This window comes from Podarcis pityusensis, assembly GCF_964106645.2.
Source record: "Podarcis pityusensis genome assembly, chromosome: 3".
Taxonomy (NCBI): domain Eukaryota; kingdom Metazoa; phylum Chordata; class Lepidosauria; order Squamata; family Lacertidae; genus Podarcis; species Podarcis pityusensis.
The window spans coordinates 40,689,790-40,705,673 of NC_138026.1; the positions used below are offsets into that span (position 1 = coordinate 40,689,790).

General features: G+C 41.3%; 1 long non-coding RNA gene across 1 annotated transcript; it reads left to right on the forward strand.

The window, feature by feature from the left end:
• Positions 1-4,202: 4,202 nt before the first annotated feature.
• On the forward strand, positions 4,203-11,804 carry LOC308473337. Its single transcript, XR_013984050.1, has 4 exons — positions 4,203-4,366; positions 8,163-8,438; positions 10,442-10,766; positions 11,500-11,804. It is a non-coding gene; the product is annotated as an uncharacterized lncRNA (long non-coding RNA).
• Positions 11,805-15,884: the final 4,080 nt, after the last annotated feature.

Genomic DNA, 15,884 nt, shown 5'->3' on the forward strand with positions numbered 1-15,884 from the left:
TATACTCTGTCATTCCAGACCTGGCAACCGAGGAGGACAAATTGCTTTTGAAATAAATGCTTTCACTCTGAATGAATGGCTGTTTGCCATGCACAGAAGTGTATTGATGTATATTTGAGATTTATGGCTCTGCGGTACAATTTATAGGATAGCAGAGAAGGTTTGCTTGGAGGTTTTTTGAAAGAAAAAGGAAAGCATTTTAAGCAATGCTAAGATTTCCTACTGAGCAAAAAAAACACACAAGAAAACCTTCAGCAATTTTGTTGCTTTGTTTCTTTGATTTGACTACTCATAGAAAAGGCAGAGGAAAAGTTTCTCCCACCAACCCTGGGCCAATCTTCCAGGGAAATAAATTAAATCTAGTGCACAAAGCCAAAACAAGTTGCATTTAGAACAAAGAGAGCTTTTCCAAATTATTCTATTTTGAAGCGGCTTAAAATTCTCCTTACCCAGACATTTGCTCACTGGGCTGCCTGTCATCACACAACATTATGTTCTGGGGTTCAACCATGGATTTCCAGATGTTAAATTAGAACTACAGTTACCCCTTGCCACCTCCATCCGTGGTCCCAATGAGGATCCAGATGTTGTAGCCCAACACCATCCAAGGACCCAAGCTGAAGAACCATGCGCTAGAATAGTACATTTTTTTTTTCAAGACGAGGGCCCACCTTAAACTAAAACTATTGATATGGAGATCACTTTTAATTGGTTTGTATTTTTAACGCACATTTTTATTTAATGAATATAGACATTACACAGGCCAAACAGGCTAAATAACAAAAATATTATTAAGAATATCATTTACTGCAACACAACTCATTATATAAACCTTTCAATATTCCTATATCTTAATACAAAACATTTAATAGCATAGTTTAATTGCATAATGTGTGTATGTGCGCGTGTGTTTTAAATAGCAATATTCTTCTTAAACAACTTCCTAAAACAGACATAGGCAAACTCGGACCGCCAGCTGTTTTGGGACTACAATTCCCACCATCCCTGACCACTGGTCCTGTTAGCTAGGAATGATGGGAGTTGTAGTCCCAAAACATCAGGAGGGCCAAGTTTGCCAATGCCTACTCTAAAACCTCAATAGAAGATATTTAAATGCTTGCTTCTAAAAATGCATGAATATGTATAAATTCATTTCCTTTATAGCAGCAAAAAAACTGGCCATGAATCTTTTATGCCTATTGTTTTTAAATACATAAGAATTAGGTTGATCGCTTTGGGTAGCAAATGCTGAGAGGTAGTAGTGGCCCCCTGGCTGTTCCTCCTGAGCCATCTCCCCAGCTGTACCTCTCTGCTAGACAGCAAAGCTGTGTATGTCACACATCCTGTCCTGGACCACCTAAGCCAACCTGTTGCCACAGGCATCCAGTCACTAGTGTTGAAGCAAGATTCAGCTTGCCATTCCAGCTGGACTGTGTATGTGGAACGGGGAGTAGACACCATCTTGTCCCCCACCTCAGGCAGGCAGTAAAATGTTTCATGCCAGCTCTGAGCATTACCTTAAGGTTCCTAGGAATAAATCTAGCTAACCATTGATAGAAGCATAGGAAGGAGGTTTTAATGATTCCATAATTCTAACCCCTCAGAGAGAGGGGGCAGGTTGTACAGAGAACAGCTGCAGAAAGGGAAAGGGATAGATATTGCGAGCTTTGCAACTGTATAAGAAAAATGTTACAAAAAAGCAAAGGGGGGAAATGGCCAGCTTCATATCTCCCACAGATAATAAATTCACACTGGAATGCTCACAAGATCATACTCTTGGATTCCACATTGCAGGCCAAATACTATCGCCTTTGCTCCTTTCTTATATGCAGCCATTATTCCATACTTAGAACACTTTCCCGATGTCACAAAATAGATTGGATTAAGGTTCTGGTCTTGTGCTTTAGAATCTTTTAGCCCTCTGCAGCAGCAGCAGCAGGCACCAAACTTTATTTTGTCCAGGTAATCACACAGTTTAAAAACCTTGCTGCTCAGCCATCCTGTCTCACACGCTCGCTTGCTGCTGTCAAAAACACACAAGACTCTGCTGTCTTCAGTCCTGGGAGGTTCTCTTATAATTACCTTCCACTTTTTGATTAACCTTTCTCATACAGCCCCCACCCGCCAACGTTTCACAGAAAATAACTGGGCTGAGGACATTCATATGCCCACACTGCAAACCAGTTTCTTTCGCACTGACAATCTCACTGCCTGACTACCCACATAAAACAGGGGCAAAAATAGTTGATAATGGATGGTCTGGAAGACAAGTATGGTGCTGGCATGTTGTGGTCATACGCATGCATGCATCAAGCATGTATATTACTCAAGATGTAACTACCCTCCCATTCAGAGTTTTAATCTACTAGAAAATTAAAGAAGGGACTACACCCTGAAAAACAGAAAAACAACAATGCTGGAAATTATTTGGGGGGGTTGTGCTTCAAAGGTACCATGTGTTGTTGTTTAGTCGTTTAGTCGTGTCTGACACTTCGTGGCCCCATGGACCAGAGCACGCCAGGCACTCCTGTCTTCCACTGCCTCCCGCAGTTTGGTCAAACTCATGCTGGTAGCTTCGAGAACACTATCCTACCATCTCGTCCTCTGTCGTCCCCTTCTCCTTGTGCCCTCCATCTTTCCCAACATCAGGGTCTTTTCCAGGGAGTCTTCTCTTCTCATGAGGTGGCCAAAGTATTGGAGCCTCAGCTTCACGATCTGTCCTTCCAGTGAGCACTCAGGGCTGATTTCCTTAAGAATGGATACGTTTGATCCTCTTGCAGTCCATGGGACTCTCAAGAGTCTCCTCCAGCACCATAATTCAAAAGCATCAATTCTTCGGCGATCAGCCTTCTTGATGGTCCAGCTCTCACTTCCATACATCACTACTGGGACCATGTGTACATAGCCTCAATACCTCCCCAAATCTCCCCAAATCTCAAAACAGCAACAGAATGGACAGAAGTGTATTCCTCAATTCCCTGTCTGATCTGTCTTTCATCAGCTCAAGCCTCTGGTCTTCCTTCAGGTTCTCCGGCTCTCCCAAGGTTCTGCACCCAGACTCCAATCATCCTATTTATTGGGTTACTGCTCCTTGTATTTCTTCACATGGTTTTCCAGGTCTTAGTCTCCCTACTTTGACAACAGACTTTCTATTGGCCATTAGGCCCAAATGAACACTTTTTCTCATGGTTTCTCATTATGTGAATGAGCCCACATGAGACTTGGTTTCATGGACTTCCCACTTTCTACCTCCTCCTCCTTCACATGCAAGGAGAGAGAGAAAAATCCACCTTGGAACTAACCACAGTTTCCTATTATGTCTCAAACCAGGAAACTGTGGTATGCTTAGTTAAACCAGTGTATGAAACCATAGTTTGATATCCTGGTTTGTTTCTTCACCTCCATTACTAACCATAGTTTTCTGTTTCATCAGAACTGGACCTTGAACTATTGTGAACATTTTATTGTTCAGCTTCCCTCAGAATGCATATGAACATTTCATACTCTTGTGGATTAACAGCCAGCCACGGGCCTCAAAAGCATCAGTACCTCTCAAAGCTCACTGCAATATATATTCTGTGTAAAAGGTGTGTGGGTGGTGTTGCAGCCGATAACTGAAATAAGGGAACAACATGAATTAGCTATATCACCACCAGTCTCATTTGCAGTGTGTGCCTTTAGACTGAATGTCTAAAAGCAGAAATTGTTTTCCTTGAATAGTGGCTGAAAGTCCATGGATCTTAAGCCTTTCTGTGGTACTCAATAAGATTAAAGAGGCTGTAAAGTTAGCTGTGGTTATTACTTAGATTTACAGCTTTCTAGGAAACCCTCTATGCCAGCATCCTACACTTGTATGGATAACCCAAAGTCCTCTATTTTATCATTTCAGAGACTTGTGTCTTTTCTGATTGACTTTGTTTCCAAAGCATGAGGCCGGGTTGTATCAGTTTGCATTAGGAATGACTTGAAATGTGGAAATGCTGAGCCAGAAGTTAGCTTTTGATTTAATGTCAGAGAAATGCAACTGGGCTATCTGACTTGGAGCATTGTCATTAAATTCTTTTGAGTATCATTTTATGCTGTGAAAGATCTTGACTTTGCATCCAAACATGAACCAATCCCAACGCTCATTAGAGATACCACCGAGTTGCACAATAGACGTTTTTATTACGAATGCCATAGTAACAAATTGACAGAGAGAGTTGTGAAACGAATTAGCCAATTACTGGTTTCTCCATTTCTATTTGGTATTTGGGAATCCAACTGGAAATAATGATGGGACGTTAAAAGTAATTCAACAAATTTGCCACTCGCTAACGAAGGCCACATGCTAAAAAGACCCAGACTGTCTTCTACGAGACAACCGGTAAGAATTATAGTCCCTTCTTTCTGAATCCTATTTCAGTTAACCAGAGTTTATTACCACTGTGAAAGGTTTTGAATTTGGTTCTTTAATTAGATTAATCTGATTTCCTGTGTATCTGTTTGTATTTAGGAGGGTTTTTTTTGGTCTGTACTTGGCTTGCACATGGTTCTAGCATCCATCACACCTTATATCAGGAATGGGGAGCCTTTTTCAGCCTTAGGGGTGAATCCCCTGCTAGGCAGAATTCTCTTTCTGTGGCACACATGTGACTGGTGGGCAGGGCCAGTGGCAAAAATGGGCAGAGCAATCAATGTAAATTGTACCTTTGTACAGTAGGCTAGTTTCTACTTGCCCAGCCCGCTCTGTCTTCCCTCTAGGCAAGCAAAAGTCCTTTCAGAATTCAAGGGCACATTCCAACCAGGGAAAAGGTGAAAAGGAATGTGCAAGGCAGGTCCAGTGAAGGTTATGTCCTGGGGAGAATACTGAGGGCCAGCTGGAGAGATCTGGAGGGCCAAATTCGAACCCCCAGGTCTGAAGATCCAACAATCCTTCCTTACATTGTTTCTATTCTTCTGTAAATTCATTCTGATTTCATCTTATGCCATTTCTCCTTTTCGTATTTTAGTATTCCACCTGCCTTGCATTTGCTGTTGCTTAAAGTGCACAGGAAGACTTCTGAATTCTTTCAAATATTGTTGTTGCAATAAAATAGCCCAGTGGCTGCAATTAAATAACCATAGCAGGGCGTCCAAACCAAGGGAATTAGATTCCTCATGCTTAACTGTTCCACCTTTGATGGACTTTGTTTATATTTTGCAAGAGGAAGCAGAAGATGGGGAAGAAAGAGCTAACATTTCACGGGCTTGACTCGCTCTCACGTCCAGTTCTTAGGCAGCAGTGCTATATTTTTCTAGAAAAAGAGGTGCTGGAACTCACCATAAACACCTCCCTTGTTCTCTTATAATGGCACCCACCGGAGTGGTGCCAAAACTGAGTTCTAGTGAGTTCCAACTGGAAAAAAAGCCCTGCTAGGCAGCATCATAAATCTCTTCAGACATGGAAAGGAGAGTACTCTGCCAGATGTATCTCACTCCCGTGCCCAGTCTCTACAGTGGAATAATCCCTGTACCCTGGACCATACTAGGCCTGGTAGGAGTCCTAAACTGATTTCCCCCAAGTCATAGTCATATGCCCCACACCAAATGACACAAAGGAACTTTCTAGAGGAGGCTTAAAGTGCTCCTGATTGTCTACAACACCTGCAAAATGCCTGATAAAGATGAAATCTCCATGCAACACTGAATGCTTGTTCACAATACGGAATCGAGTGGTTACTTGCATATGTGAATGGACCATCACCGATCAAGTGCTGCTGAAAGACCTTTCAGCAGAAATGAGTGCTGAGTAGTGACATGATCAGAAATTAAGCAGCATGCCTGCTTGTTTGAACCAGTCCCAAGAGTTCAAGCAGTGATACATATATAACATACTGAGTTCAAAAAGACATGGAGGAGAAGGGGCTAAATGTCACAGTCAAACATAGCACAGATATACACTTTTTGGGTGGTGGAGCAGTTTCAGGAGGTTCCTTTTTTGAGTGAAGAGGTGGGGAAGAAGGAAATGCTTAGCCTATTTCCACTGGCCATTTTTTCTGTTCCAAATCCTACCTTATGGTGATGGTTGTAGACTATTTGAAGCAGAAAAGGTGCTGACATGGAAAGGTTTGCAGTCCTCAGCCATGACTTCTGTGTTTAAGAACTGGCGCTTTCCAAAGCTACTTTTGACTGCGGCACGTAGTCTGGCTCTAACTTTCAGGTTCAGATCCGATATCCATCTAATATCTATCAAGAGAGAAGGAGAATGACAGACAGACACAGACAGATGAAAGATAGATATATTTCTACCCACCCTATTCTCTTGACTGAAATTAGTCTTAACTGATTTTAATATTGTATTTTAAAATTGTTGTAACCTGCCCTGAAACTTCATGGAGAAGGATGGGTAAAAAATCTAAAAATTAAATGGGAAGCAGCTTTTCACACTGTTATTGTTCTGTGCATGTGCACAAATTATGCATAATTCCTATCATTAATTGTTCAAGTTTGAAAACTGAAATTACTAAGATCTGGAAGTGAAGCCACACTCCAGAAGCTGAGGATTGTTTCTACTATATATAAACATAGGATGCCTGCGCCAAGTTTAATCAGAATATGGTGCAGTCAAGTGCTTTCTAATTTGAATGACATTAAAAACACAAACGATTTTTGTTCTCTTTGCTTAACATCTGCTTATGCGATTTGAAAGAATCTACCTCTAGGCAAAGATGAAGAAAGTTGCAATATTTTATGCCAGTAAAACCAAGAAAGCAATTTCTTTTTCATGCAAGGAATTTTGCAAAGGCACATTCTGTACAAGATTTGTCTCCTCCCAGAATATTAAAATGATCTGGCTAATAGACAGGTTTGAAATTCCAATATGCCTGGGACAGTTAAAGATGTTTCCAAGTGTTCTTTCTCTCCCTCCATCCCCAAGATAACAGAGTTCCATATGCATGAAATAAGCTGGTTAATAGATAGCTTCTCTTAGCCTGTCCAACAGAGCTGTTGCCCAAGAAGTGGGCTGACAGTCTGAAACCATTAGCTTTTTCCATTTCAAGAATCCATAAAGTTCCAGGAATCCTCTATGGAATTATCTCTTCAGAAGCAGATTCTATAAACTAAGAGGAAAAAGACCGCTAGGGATTTCTTTCGCCAAATCATATACAGCATCTCTTTTGTTCTGCTACCGATTCTGGTAGCAGAAAGAAGTTGCCAGAGGACAGCTGGGGAGTATTAAGAAAGAACTAAAGATACTTTCCTTTTATTCCAAAACTTGCTTTGCTCCACCATTGCTGAGCCATGAAATGTGAGAGCACTGTAGGTAGCCTAGGTAAGGGTTAGTGGTTTGCACTTCTTTATGTAATTGAGCAGCTCCAAGCACCTTCAGGCACACAGTCCCAAAGGTAAGTCTACTAGGAGTATCTGGGATGCTCAGAAGCATTTCCCAAGACACCATCACTTTGATGCTCATGATCAAACACCTAAAACAAGTATTCTGTGGCTAGGGATGGGACAGAGATTCAATTCACTTCAAATTTACAGGCAAACTTACAAAATTTGCACTTTTTGAAACAATGCACTAATAGAAGCACAGCTATCCTTTTAAATTTATGCTTGTTTGAATTTTGCACTGCATCCTTACAGACGTGTAATGGGCACAAAACTCCATAAATCGGGGCAAAAAGACCAGAACAATGCACATATGGGGGGGAATTCCTTGCAAATACATGTACATTAATCAAAACTGTATACAAATATAATTTTGTTGAGAAATTTGCACTAAAAGACTGGTGAATTTTCATGCGGATTTTTTAATTGTAAATTGTTGTGGAAATGTGTAGAACTGAATTTAAGAGTGCAAAAATGATCGCCTTGGAGCACCAAACTGTGACTTGGTGTCAAGATGGGAGGTAAAAACCATGAAGAAATCATTGTTTGAGCCTGGGGTTTCCTGGTTCACAGTTTAGCTCTTAGGCTGCAATCATAACCCCAGTTAGCTGGGAGTAAGCCCCATTTTTGAGTAGGCATGTTTAGGACTGTGCTGTTACACTCCTTTTTAAACATCTCAGTGCAGACTGGCCCATTAGGGTGAATTAGGGTTGACATTTCAAAAAGTGAAATATGGCAAAGTTCTTGAGCGGTTTTTTTGTTTGTTTGTTTGCCGAAGTTGCTGATCTTTTTTTAGCTTATGCTTCCAGTTGCAGGTTTGCTGCCTCCACCAACCACAGCTGCCTTTACCTGCCTGCCTGCCTTCCTACTTTCCAGACTAGAGGGGTTGAGATCGCCTACCAGCTTCCTGCTCCTTGGTCTCACTGCTGCCAATGTAGGACTCAGTGAAAAGGAAGATGGGAACAAACCTAGAATTAGTTGGTCCAATCTACTATTGGGATATCTGCCTTCTGCCCCACCAGTCTCAATGAGCACAAGCTGCTACTGCCTAAGGGACTTAGTGTACGTAAGCAGCGCAAGAGGAGGTAATATTGATCTTTTTGCCCTTCTGGTAGAACCCAATTTTTGAATTTGTGTTGTTTCCCCCCTGTAAATATGTACAGCCACAAATTCCTTTTAAAGATTGAGTGTAAATGACATCGGATCTGACAAGTAGAAATGACACACATTCTCTTCAAAACAATATTTTCTAAGTTGGAATAAAAAGTCCTATCATGACAATATATTTTTTCCTTAACTCCCCACCGCACAAGAAAAAAACCTCGTAAACCTTGAAGGGCTGTGCTCAGTCTGAAACAGAAACCACTATGGTTATAGTAGTATGATATATAGTACCGTGAACCTAAAGATAAATAAGAAAAAAGAATAAGACAAACACGATAGAGGTCTATAAAGCCATGAAGTATGAAGAGAGAGCAACTAGAGAAAAATGAATGTGCTTTCCCCACAATACTGGACTTCATTCAATGAAATTGTTCAGTGGTGGGTTGCAAATCTTCTGTATTTTCTTTCTTTCTCCTTGGAATTCTGTTCGATTTATATGCAAAATTTGCTGTCCCAAACCAGCTCCAGCTGTTGCCTTCCCTATGCTGTGTCTGTATGATAGCAAGTGCTAGCCTATAGCCGGCAAGTTGCAGAGGATAACGATCTTTTCAGACAAAGCAGCTCTGTGGACAACTTTTGCTAATGTATTGGGGGAGCTGTCATAACCAGAGTTTACTTCTGTGCGCGCAAGTGTGTGTGTTTAAGTGAGGTTCGCGAGAGTCATAACTAAACGTTCATGCTTCAACTTTCTATGCTGCAGCTAGGGAGGAGAAATTTGATTTAGTTCTCCTTTAAAGGCGAACCTCCCTAATTTGCACGTTCCAAAACAACACAAAAATCAAAACACAATCCTCAAAATTCCACTTCTTTTTGCACTGCCATTCTCCAGCCAAGTAAAGTGGACAAAAATGCACATATTAAATGTGCATAAAAATGCATATTTCCATGAAAATAACATACAAAACAATAATAATAATATGCAATCACAGGCATGATGCATTAGATGTCTGTGACACTTTGTGGAACTCCATTTCACAAAGCTATCACTATCCAGGCTGACAACTGTCCGTTCAGGCGAGAATGACATTTCACCAGTGACAAAATAATATGCTATCCTAGTGTCACGAAAAATTAGGTACCTCCACTGCAGAAGTGCTACCTTGAGAAAAGATATCTAGATCTCCTGCCACAAATGCCTATTTATTATCTGCTTGAATTCGTTTTTAGCACATTTTGACTTTTATGTTAGAAAATCCCTTTGCTGACTCATTCGCAGTTCATCACCTCATTGTAAGTCCCTCATCCTTCTGAGCAATACATCACAGTCCTCTTTATAGCTCATGCACCGAATCAAGAGAAAGCACATAGAACCATGGAACTGTTGAGTTTGAGAAGACCCTGAGGGTCATCTAGTCCAACCCCCTGCAATGCAGGAATCACAACTAAAGCATCCATGATAGAGATGGTCATCCAGCCTCTGCTTAGAGAGGCACACTTCTATTCAGTAATGCAATACAGGACAGAAGAGCCTGTAAGAGCATAGCCATTAACACATACAGTGGTACCTCTAGTTACGAACTTAATTCGTTCTGGAGATTCGTTCTTAACCTGAAACTGTTCTTAACTAGAGGTGTGCTTTCGCTAATGGGGCCTCTTGCTGCTGCGCTGCCAGCACACGATTTCCGTTCTCATCCTGGGGCAAAGTTCTCAACTCGAGGTAACTCTAGAGAGCCAGTGTGGTGTAGTGGTTCAGAGCGGTAGACTCGTAATCTGGTGAACCAGGTTGGCGTCGCCACTCCTCCCCACACAGCTCCTGGGTGACCTTGGGCTAGTCACACTTCTCTGAAGTCTCTCAGCCTCACTCACCTCACAGAGTGTTTGTTGTGGGGGAGGAAGGGAAAGGAGAGTGTTAGCCTCTTTGAGACTCCTTTGGGTAGTGCTAAAGTGGGATATCAAATCCAAACTCTTCTCCTTCTTCTTCTAGGTTAGCGGGGTTTGTAACTTGAGGCGTTTGTAACCTGAGGCATTTGTAACTCAAGGTACCACTGTACACCCATGTATATAGGAAATATATGTTGTGTTGGCTGTTTCACCATCCGCCTCAACACTTTCTGCCACCATATCAGTGGAAGACAGAAGTGCCTGGCATGCTCTGGTCCATGGGGTCACGAAGAGTCAGACACGACTAAACGACTAAACAACAACATCACCCCACTCATGTCCCATTGAAGTATCTTCAATGACATTACCACTATCTTTATAGCTTTCATTATATCCAAGACATGGACTGATCCTGCTTAGTTTGCTATGTGAGTATATTCTTTCAGATTGAATCAAGAACAGTGATGACAGGGGGGCGGGGAGCGGATTGGTTTAACAAAAAGCTCCAGACTCCTTCTGTAAATGTAACCTTTGTAGGCTGAAATGATTCACTGGTCCAAAGCTTTAAGAAATTAGTTGCTAGATAAAAGCCCACAGAAGTGAAAGGGCAGCTGGCCTACTTTAATTTTTTTTATAAAAAAAACGACGAGAGAAATAAGTTTTCATGTCTGTAGGCTTTAAGAGAGCATGTTTCACACCACTGAGTTTCATGCAAAGCATTAGGCAATATATTCACATAACCACAGAGCAACTCAAATCAAAACATTGATACTTGCCAATATTATCTGTCACACTTCCATTTATAAACAAAACAAAAAAGCCACTTTCTATTTACAGATAGAGGATGGTATCCAACTATCTAGTGCAAGCAAATGGCAAAGCGATGTCCCACCTTATTCAATCATTCTGTCTTCTTTCCAAGTTGCCTAAGTTACCTTCAGAGTAAGTGCACAGGATATAATAAAAGCAGGGAAGAATCTCTCTGTGAATGAACAGTTATAGTTCTTTAGAAAATAGCAAATTAGTTTTGGCTTCTGCCACTCATATTGGAAAAGCTATTTAGCCAACTATTTTAGACCCAAATATTTAATCCAAATATATTTATTTTCCCCATATTATGTTAATAGATTAGCTTAACTGTTCCTTTCTTCTTTTTTTCAGGTTCAGAACAGTGTCATGAGAACCACTGCCGCAAGAACTAAAAATACTACAGTGCTCGATGGCAAGTTGATCACTGTGTTTTAGATGAGGGTTTCTCTTTTATTGTTGGTTTTGATATAAAGGTCACTACAAAGTCAGCTATTATTATACCTTGGGAAGCCTAAACTCTATGCCACCACATACAGAAATGACAAGTTTTAATTCTTTGGCTCTTACCTAGTAGCGGGGGGGGGGGGGTATGTTTTCCATAGCAAAGTACTTACTCTAAGATGGTTGCTGAGTTTATGTTTTAGACAAGATGAAACATTTCAATTATGTTATATGTGGCAGAAAAGAAAAACAATTCTAGTAAACAGAATACCTATTGAGTAGTATTTGTACTTGGTGGATTGTAGGGGTTGCAACTAATTCCAACCATCCACCAACACAGACCAAGATGGACTGTCCTGCATTGGAGGGATGGGGAACCTCTGAAGCTCTAGCTGCTTGCTGGACCAACATTCCCATCATCTCTCATCATTGGCTATGCTGACTGGGGCTGATGGGAACTGTAGTCCTGCAACATCTAGAGGGCAACAAGTATCCGACCCCTGCCATTAAGGATGATTTTAAAAAAATCTTGCTGATTTTTTTTAGAGTTTTAACTCGCCATATTCTATAGGTTCGAGTTCAGTCACAAAAACGCCAAGCCCCACTCCCCACCCCTCAAAGTACATAAAATATATAACAAAAATACATAGAAAACATGCCACTAAAACAAACCCACACTTATCCCTAGCCACTAAATGCTTCCTTAAGTGAATTATATCATTTCTGAGAGCTTTCCAGGCTCAGCCTTTGGCAAAACCCATGGAAAAGAAGGTTCCAGAAAGGGAGAAGAGCCAGCCATTAGGTAGAATGAGGTGGAGCACTTCAGGACTCAAAAGTAAAGTTCAAATGCCACTGCTTTGCAGGACTGTTAGCTCAATGACCCATCATATGTTTGGTATGCAAAAGGACCCAGGTTTAACCCCTAACATCTCCAAGTAGGTCTCTGTAAAGTCTCCTGACTGAAAGGCTAGAAAACAACTGCCAGGTGTTGTGGACAATATTCAGCTAGCTTGACCAGTGGCTTGACTAAGTATACCATCTTCAGAACTTGGTTCTCAAGCCTTAATTTCACAGCACTTGTGAAATTCATCTGCCAGCAGCTATATACACCAAACACATACCTCTAAAAAATACGGAATAAGCAGGTAGGTCCTCTTACAGAATGGTAACAAGTTTAAGAACAATAAGCAAAAAAGAGAAAACGAATAAATGGTCAGTTCTCACAATGGAAGGATGCAAGAAGTAGACTCCCACAATGAATTGTATTGGGACTGGTACTTTTTAACTTGCTCATAAACAACCTGGAATGCGGGGTGAGGGGGTTAAGTTTCCTGATTTCTCCAAACTAAATGAGCATTAGAAGTACGATTTAGATTCAGTATAAGCAAGTGTAAAGTGATGCTTATTGGGGCAAATGTCACATGCATGGGATCTGAACTGATGGTGACTGAGTAGAAAAGTGAGTGACTTTGGGGTTGGAGTGGGTGGCTGTTATGTACTGAGTTGAATAGGATCCAAAATGCAGCAGTCTGATTGGTCCTAGAACAATAGGATTCAGAATGCAGCAGTCTGATTGGTCCTAGAACAATGCAGCAGTATGATTGGTCCGCAGGAGCCACCCAATCCAGCTCGAGGTGGAAGTGAATCCACAACCTGATTGGCCTACAGGAGAATCCCGGAATTAGCCAATCACGTGCAGCCCATTGTGTAAATAATGTATATAAAGCAGATACTTTGAGGGGACATTCATTCCTCCTCACCACTATGAGCTGAATAAAGAGCATGAAATCCACTCTCGACTCCGAGTATATTTTAGTGGCTCAATATAAAAGGTCAACCCAGCGCGCAGCCGCTGAGAAAAAGGCAAACATCATGTTAGGGATCAATAGGAAAGGAACTGAAAACAAAGCTGCCAGTATCACAATGCCTTTATACAAATCTATGATGCAGCTGCATTTGGAATCTTGCATACAGTTCTAGCAGCTGCACCTCAAAAAGGATACTGTAGAGCTAGAAAAGATTAAGAAAAAGCAGCCAAAATGATAATGGAGATGGGAAAGGTTACACTATCTGAGGCTTTTTGGTTTAGAAACAAGGCAAGAGATGTATAGAATTATGCATGACATTCAAAACTGAATAAAGTTAAGTTTTTCTCCCTTTGTTATAATACAGTAGAACCTCAGTTTTCAATCGTCTCGGAAGTCGACCGTTTCGGCTTTCGGACACCAAAAACCCAGAAGTAACTGCTCTGGTTTTTGAACAATTTTCAGAAGCTGAATGTGCCACGTGGCTTCCGTTTTGAGTTTCCCTATTGTATTGAGGCTTCCATATTGAGTTTTCAGTTTTCGAACGGTCTTCCGGAACAGATTAAGTTCAAAAACCGACATTCCACTGTACTAGAACCCATGGCCATCCAATGAAGCTCAGTGTTTGGGGAGTCAGGTCAGACAAAAGGAACTACTTCTTCACATAGCACATAGTTAAAACAGCTGAATTTGGTCCTGCAAAACATAACTTGAATGGCATTTGGAAAGGTTTAAATCAATTTGAGTCTCCAACAGTTTTTGGATTACAACTCCCATCATCCCTAGCTAGCAGCACCAGTGGCCAGGGATGATGGGAATTGTCATCCAAAATAACTGGAGACCCAAGTCTGAGAAACACTGGTTTAGATCAGTTCATGATGGATGAGGCTATTAGTGTCTACTAGCCATGGTGGCTGTGTTCTACCTCCACCAGAGGAGGGGATATGTCTCTGAGTACCAGTTGCTGCAAATCACAAGTGCAAAGAGAGATGCTCTGCTCATGTCCTGTTTGTGGGCTTCTTATAGGCCTCTGGAGGACTCTAAGAACTGGCAAGAGAAGGGACAGTATCACACCTGAGGGCAGGAGGTGGGTTTAGGATATAATCCACACAACTTCAATACCTCACCACTGCTTTCCACCAACACACCTGCTGCCTCACTCTGCCGTGGAAATGGCACACAAAGCATTCCTGTGTGACGGTAATGCTCCCCCAGGTTTTCTAAGCAGAGTACTTCTTTTTCCAGGAACAGAACGGGAAGGAAACAATACTTGGGAATGACTTGCAAAGGTCATACTTTGATTCATGCTACTATAGACACCTTCAAGAAGCTGAACAGGATATAGACACATAACTGTGGTTGCCAATGACATTGATATCTTAATCCTACTTCTGTATCATGCTAAAGGAAATGTTTTGATGCAATCTGACCTGTATATGGGTGATGTGATACCTTCTAATCTGGACATTGACACTGTACAAAGGACAAACACAAGTACCTGATAAGAAGTGCTCCAGATGACAGTCACTGCCTGAATATTCAAGAGCAAGTCTTGGGACTAGGAGAACCCCAATCCTTATTTATGTAAAGCATGTATACCTGACCTTTAAAAGTAAAATCTCTGGCCTGGGAGCTCCCATGAAAGCAAGAATATGCAACACAAAACCATCACAAAAACCCCTAACTATAACAGAACACAACCCTGTTCAAACCACCTATGTATAATAATAAAAACTGTATATCATCCAGCTTGTTAGCCTCCATGGAGCTAATTCACCAGTCTCAAACTTCCAGTACTACACCACTGTCACTTATAAATCTAGATGTTGACCCAACCATTTTTTGAGGGTCCAAAGAAGTGGATCCTGGGGTAGAAGCTAGACCAGGGGCAGCTGGAAGACCCAGTGGGGCTGCACCAAACTAAACTGAGGGGGTCGAAGCAGTTCCTGCTGTCAGAGGTGCTGCTTTACTGGCACTGACAAGAGCATGGCCTGAGCCCCAAGATCTTCTGCCTTCATTGCCAGAGCTTCTAAGTTCAATGTGATACATTCACAGTTGAACTTGACAGTGCCAGTAGTTTCCACGTGGATGAACAAGTACTACGAACCACCCCCACCCCACCCCAAAGTAATACCAAAGAACAAGCAGAAATGATTTAGAGCAAAATTAATCATTGAACAGCAAAAATTGATGTGCCAGTCAAATTTAACTATTCCGCATATGCCTCTAATACATTTCACTTCAAGGATTGATTTGTGGCGATTAGATAGCTCTCTTGGGTTTTATATATCATTCTGAAGAAGCATCTCCTCATGAGGCATGTCGGTTTTCTTAATGGGATCAAGTCTATTTGTCTAGATGAATAATGAATCAATATGGCTATTAACAATTTACTACAGTTAAGTATTCAGAGTTGGGTATTGCAAATCTCCGCCTCATAAGCTTGTGCTTTGTTAATAATGAATTCCCAAAGAAGTAACCATCTCTTTC